Here is a 6,691-nt window from a genome sequence, read left to right as displayed (position 1 = left end):
CGGGCGCGCAGGCGCAGTGCGCGCAGGCGGCAGCCCGCGGGCGGGGGGGGTCGAGGGGAGCTGCGTGCAGGCGCAGTGCAGCGCGGCGGGGGCGGGGCAGGGCACTGTCGCCCTCCACCCGAAGCCACCAGAGAAGGGGACACCCAGAGCAGGGTGCTGCCCCCTGAGCTGGGCTGGCAGCTTGAAATCGTCTCCCTCTCAGGAGACCTGATCCCGTCCCCATGGGGCAGGAGAGTGCAGGGCCCCTCGGGGCAGGCCATCCCCGTGGGGGCCCTCAGGCTCAGCCATGGGGCCTGGTGGCTGCCAAGGCCAAGAGCAAGGTGGACACCATCTTGCATCACCGCCCTTGTCCCTCCGCATCCCTCTGCCTGCTCCTGCTGGGCCACGGCGGGCACTGGAGTCTCGGCTATGGGCAAGTGTGCTCTTGTACAGCCAGGCAGCTAGGACGCCCAGCTGTGTGACCCTCACGTGAGACACATGGCAGCCCCTGGCCTGTGCTAGGGACACCCAACACAGCGTTGCGGACTCTGCTTCCCTGAAGTGTACTCAGAAACTCATTCCCTGGGGGGTGAAAACCTAGTGGGCAGGAGACTAATACTCGGCCCATCTTTGCCACCAACGGAAAGAAAGTTGCTTTCCCTCTTTGCACAGCTGTATCTTCTTCCCATCTTGTCTCTCCCCCTTGACACGTCCTTCAGGAGTGGACTTCTGGAGAAGGCTGCCTTACAGCCCTGCTACAGCTTTAGTGTGGAGGCGAGGTGGATTAGGACCACTTGGTGCTGTGTAGCACAGTCAAGTACTGAGAACTGCTTGTGGAGCAAGACAGTAAATAATCCAACAAAATTCAGGACATACTGTTAAAGAAGTACCTTCTCAGAAAACACCATAGTGAGTTCAAAAAAAACCCAATGAGGCTATCACATCTTCTGGCTGTATGAAGTATTTGCTCTTGCAGTATGTTAGGGCACAAGAGGGATGATGCAGATGACTTTCTAGATACGTCTGTATTCAGGTTTTTTTTGTTTCACTTTTTCTACCAAGTTGAAACCGTACTGCCTGTGCAATGCCAGCAGCATAGTATTTTGAAAGTTCATTTCCTTGTCTGCTTTCTGTTTCCTCTGCTCCCTGCAAGCATTTTTATACAAGCCATTGATTTTTCACAGGTTTCCAGTTTAGCCTGAGGATCCATCTAGGTGCTTGCATATCTCAGCAATCTGTCAGATAACAAAGGGAGAGTCTTCTGTCTCTTTGCCTTCGGAGCACTGTGGCTGAAGTGGATGGTGTTTGCGTTGWCTCCTGACATTCAGTAAGCCAAATATACCTTCAAGCAGATCAGACTAAGAACATAAGAAAAAAGTAAAGTAATACAAATCAAGAGGATTAATATAAATCTGTCTTCATTCCTGAGGTCAACCTGGATGTCCAGACATAACTACCACTGTTTCGCTTATCTTTGTTGTCTGCTTTGTGTCTCACCACTGCACCACTCCAAGCTGCTCCATTGGAGGCTTCACTGAGTGTGCTGTTCTACAAGTCACCCCAGTTATTGCTCTGAGCCCTGGTCAAACATCTCCTGTGAGACATGCAGGAGAAAGGGGGTGATATTTGTATCATGCCAACTACCTGTCTGGTTGCAGGAAAAGAAAGCGACCTCAGCTCTCCAGTACCTTCATCAGAGTTCAGCTCAGCCATGCCAGAAGTTCACTATCTCCATCTCACACGCGTGCTTTTTTAAACGCTTCATGTTTCAGGGTGAAAGTGTGTTTAAGGAGCTAGGAATGAAGTTAGGAATATTGGGAGGAACAGGACAAGAGCACTGCTGTAGGCCAAAATCTCAAAAGGACTGAGAAATCAATGCYGTACACTTAACTTGTTTCTTCTGCAAATACCAAACACAAGCCACCCCTCAACAGCTTATCTGTATTCCAGCCTCACCTGCTTAAACCTCCTTTAGGAGAAGCCCTAACCTTTCTCTGTTAGGATGCATTTTCTCATTTTTCCACACTCTTTTGAATAATTTACCCAGCAGCCTGATTACCCACACCTATTTCCTCACCTCCTCAGAACTGCTGTCCCTTTTTATCGGCCAGTGGAAGATAAATCTCCTTGTTTRTGATCACTATAGCTACAGAAGAGGAGCAGCACTGTAAAAGCAATGGGGCAAAGACAAAGGTGCTACTCAAATGTTTTTTTGTCTTTTTAAATGAGTGCTACTGAATGGGGATTTTAATTTTGCCAACTTTCTCTCTTCTTTAGATTTGTTATTTATATTGCCTGTAAAAATATTTGACTATAAAAACAATCAACTTGTCTTCTCAGGAGAGACACAAAGCTCCAGCTCTGCACAAAAGCAGCCTCAGAGAGACACATACAGAGGGAAAACAAGCAAAGAACAAACAAATCACACTAATAGCAAGGCTCTTGCTTTGTGGTTAGCGGAGGAGCCCCTTCTTTCTGTTTTACAGAGAGAAGCTCTGATCCAGTTCTCAGGTGTTAGAAAGGCTCAAGCAGAGACAGTTATCTGTGGTAAATATTTCCCATTACAAGGCTGAGCAGTAGATTCATTTGCAGAGAAGTATCCCTGGCACAAAGGAGCTTTTTTCATATCAACTCAGATTGACATTTTAAAAGGTCACACTCATTTTGGGTGACATTTCAATCCACCATTCATAGTAGTAAACTAAATAAAAGATGTAAACTTGGTGAATTTAGAGTCAGTATAAAAAAGTGTAGATTAAAATCAGGTCCAACAAGAACTCCTGCAAGATACTACTCCCTACCTTATTTGTAATATATCTTATCCAAAAAGATTTCAAACATCAGTAGAGGTATTAGCATTCCTCCTAGCATGCATATGTGTGTCTGTGTGTGTGTATACATATGGCTACAGATATCAGATAGCTAATGGGAATCTTGGAAGCAGAACCTGAATAAGCCTGGAAAAACTTGAATTCTAAGCAATCCAGTTAGCAGGACTTTAGCAAAAACCATATAGGAGGCTTAACCCATTTTATTTTGCATTTGCATAAAGCTGGGAGCTTGCACACAATCTGTTACTACATTTCAGCTAAGAGATGGTAACTTCTACGTAGCAAGAGCCTGTAGAATGGTGGGTAACTGGATGGTGAAGAGGTGCAGCCCTTCCTGCTCCCAGAGCATCAGAAATCATCACTAAGTTGGCATGCAGGGAAAGCAACCTCCTTTTGTTACACTGGCCCAAGGTTTTTGACTCTGCTACCACATATTGGGCCATATTGGGCTGATAGCAGCATTTTTCACACAAAGCTGTTCAACCCTGCTAGTGGTGGCTATTGTTAAAGCTGCTCAAAAGGAACACCAAATTCAGCTAGGTTAGTGAACTACAGTTTTAACTTGTGAGCATCCAAAAGGTTGTATTTTTCAGTCTAGACATGCAGCTTGGTATCCACAGCTCTGAAAACCAAAAGCTCAGCAAAGATAGGGCAAGTTAGGGGATGTGCTACCTGCTGTTGCTGCTTTCTCTGCCAAGGTGCCGAGAAAACACACCGTGGTTTTAGAGAGCAGCTAATTCCTCATGAGGGTTCAAAGGAAACAGCTCAGAAGCAGAACGGTGCCTCAGACAACTAAAGCCTGCTGGTCCTTGGACAGAAAGGGAGGTACTGAACATCAGGGTCCCATTTTTATGGTATCCTCTCACAGAATTAAGGAGCATTTTGTTCTTTCTACCAGGCTGGTGTGGAAGAACGTTTTGTCCTACAAACAGCAGAAACACTGAAGCKTCATTTCCTAAGGAGGCAGTCCTCTGAATGTGTGCAGTGCTCTGTTTTCTAATAAGGTGCAGACCAGGTGAATATTTCTCCACAGCTAAGTCATCTGTGGCAGCTCTTCCCCCAAATGAATCTGTATATGGTGGCCCATACAGGTCGAGGGCTCCTCTGCTTCCCTCTCTCCTCAGTGAGGGCATTAATAGTCTTCTGTCTTTGCTAGCTGACCACCTATTTCCACAACATTTTTAGAAACTTTTTATCCCTGAAGGCTTCAGGAGTTATGTCTGAACATCTCTCACATACAATTCTCCTTGAACAGAAGAGCAGAGCAGAGCAGTCTGGGAGAGTCATTCAAATACATGCAAGCCAGTTCAAACCCTCAGCATCTAGAACTGTATCAACTAAAATGAGTTTATCTCAAATACTTGTAGTCTAATTTCGGATTGAATTCATGTGGCTTTAATTCACATGTGTTGCTTCTTGTTACACCTTGTGTTAAAGGGCTCTTATACAACACAGCATTTTCTCTCTGTGAAAGTAGGCGTCTATTCTCAAAGCAAGATCTATGTACTTAAATTCTTCATTTTTTCATCCCTTTTGTTATCTGCAAGATAACCCCAGCTGCACAACACACTTAACTGGAGACCAAGTCTTAAGTTTCAACATAGCCTTTTATAAAGCAGGAAAAGCAGGATCTTGGTTTTCGTTTTGTTGTTTTGAATAGAATAGGCATGGCATTTCTAGGAAATGGTTATGCTAATATTTCAGGGCTAAGTCCTGTGAAAAGGGAAGAAGAAAAAACCTTCTCAAATGGTATAATTGGTCTATTAAACACAGTAAAATAAGTAGTTCTTCCACATGACTTTTCCTTTTATTTTTTAATGGCTTTTCAAGTACATATCTGTTTTTTACCCATGCAGCACACAGCAGAGAAAACAAGGAGCCATCTATGCTGGCTCTTAGACAAATAAAAAATAATTACTAAAGCAGTGTTAAAATTAGATCACAGTACTTTGGCCTGTGTTTTATTACTAAAGTGATTTTAAGTCTTGACTGGAATTATCCTTCTATTATCTGCCCACAGCCAAGCACCTAAATCTATATTTAAGTACCTGCAGTCTAGTCTAGTCTGGTTTTCAAGACGCAGAGCATGTACCGTTCCCTCTGCTGCTCAAGGAAGCTGTAAAGGCTCAGTTGCTCTGAAAATTATACTTCTCATTTAGGAGATTAAACCCAGACACATACTTTTCCAATTGCATTTGCCAAGTTCAAGCTTCTTTGTCATTTTTCTGTTGTGAATATCCCTTCCCCACAAAAAAAAAAAAAAAAAAAAAAAACTTGCTGTTTCTTGCAGAAAACCCTGCAAAATTCATGTGTAGCATCATGGATCTCGTGAGATAAACCTACTCCTAGGGGCCATATATCGGTTTTGTCCCATCTGGCAAAGCTGTTCACAGCAGTGGATGAGGGGAAATTTTCAAAATGTACATTAAAAGTCCCAGTATGGATGTTTGTGAATGCCATGGTGAAACCTCCTTTTCCTACAGACAGATCCATAAGAAGTTCTTATACCTTCACACAGTGCCTGCCCACTACCCATTGGGACAGAGATCTTGAACTGACTATTTAATGGGAGGCCAAAGTAATGTAGGAACTGGACAACATACTGTCTGCTGAGGCAACTTAATCTAAGCTGCTGGAAACCACCAGCAACGTGTTTGGCTCTACTGTATAAGCTGATCATTAGATACCATTCTGCATGCCCCTAAATTTCCCTGTCTATCCCAAACAGCTGTTCAGCAGCAGCAAAGTGACTCCTACCAATCCAGATTCAAGAAGTTTGTCCTGCTGGAGTCAGTCCATCCCAGCTTTCATGTGCAAAGGAGATGTGAGAGAGGCAGGTTCCCCACATTAGTGGACTTTCCAAATAGTGGGATAAAAAAGACTCAAGGAAACAGAGCAGGATTTCCATCTTTCCTGCACCATCGCAAGGGCAGCCTCAGCACTGCACTTCAATCACTTTGCATGTCCTGGCGATGCTTCTGGTTCCTCAGGAACCCATGCAATGCCCAACCACACATGTTGCATGCTTCTTTTCCCTCTAGAGGGAAACAACACAACTACACAACTGGGATCTTCAGATATGAAAGGTGCTGTACAAGTGATCCATACTAAAAAGGGAGACTGTCAGTTTTCTGTTACATACTTGTGCTAGCATAGGGGTTTTTTTAAATCTTACTATCGCTATGTACTGCTAGCAAGATAGTCCACTATAAGGATGTCTGTGAGTTTTAATGAATTTGGAAGTTACAGCACAGGAACGGTTTCTTGGGGAGGAAATTGTTGTAACTGCTAGGAACAGAAGTGGGAAGGTGGTTTTCATTTGAGCAGTGCTGTTTTCGAATGCAGCATCCCAGCTTCATTACACTGCATTCCTGTTCTACTTAAGTACTTTTCTTCATATCAGAGTGCAGTAATGTTTAGCAGATTCTAAAGTCAACCAAAAAAGACTTAAACAAGGTGCTGGGGCAGCTGCTTCCAACACGGAAGAGATGTTAGCTGAGCTTCTACAAGGCCAGTTATGGGTCACAGGAAGAATCCAGGAACTACACAAAAATGAGTGTTCAGAAATGAACAAAATCACTAAAACAGCAGAAGTTTGCCACAACATTATAAATTGAGGCCCTCCATAACATTCTCTCCACCTTTATGTAGCCACCTAAACCAACACCTCCACCCTGATAGTTTAGCCTGGGGCTGAAACATTCTGTAAATCTCAGCTCTTCCTTCCAGTGCACATTAAGCCTGAAGAATCCTGGCACTATTAGAAAATTGCATGAGTAAGATCCAAGGGAGAGAGACTGCGACTACACTGCTGGTCCTGGCCTCCAGCCCAAGATGACTACACAGAGTTGCCCCGAGACAGATGGTTCTTACATGTGCTC

This window comes from Apteryx rowi, unplaced genomic scaffold (assembly GCF_003343035.1).
Source record: "Apteryx rowi isolate R43461 unplaced genomic scaffold, aptRow1 scaffold_7, whole genome shotgun sequence".
In the NCBI taxonomy this organism is placed as follows: Eukaryota; Metazoa; Chordata; class Aves; order Apterygiformes; family Apterygidae; genus Apteryx; species Apteryx rowi.
This window is presented reverse-complemented; position numbering follows the sequence as displayed.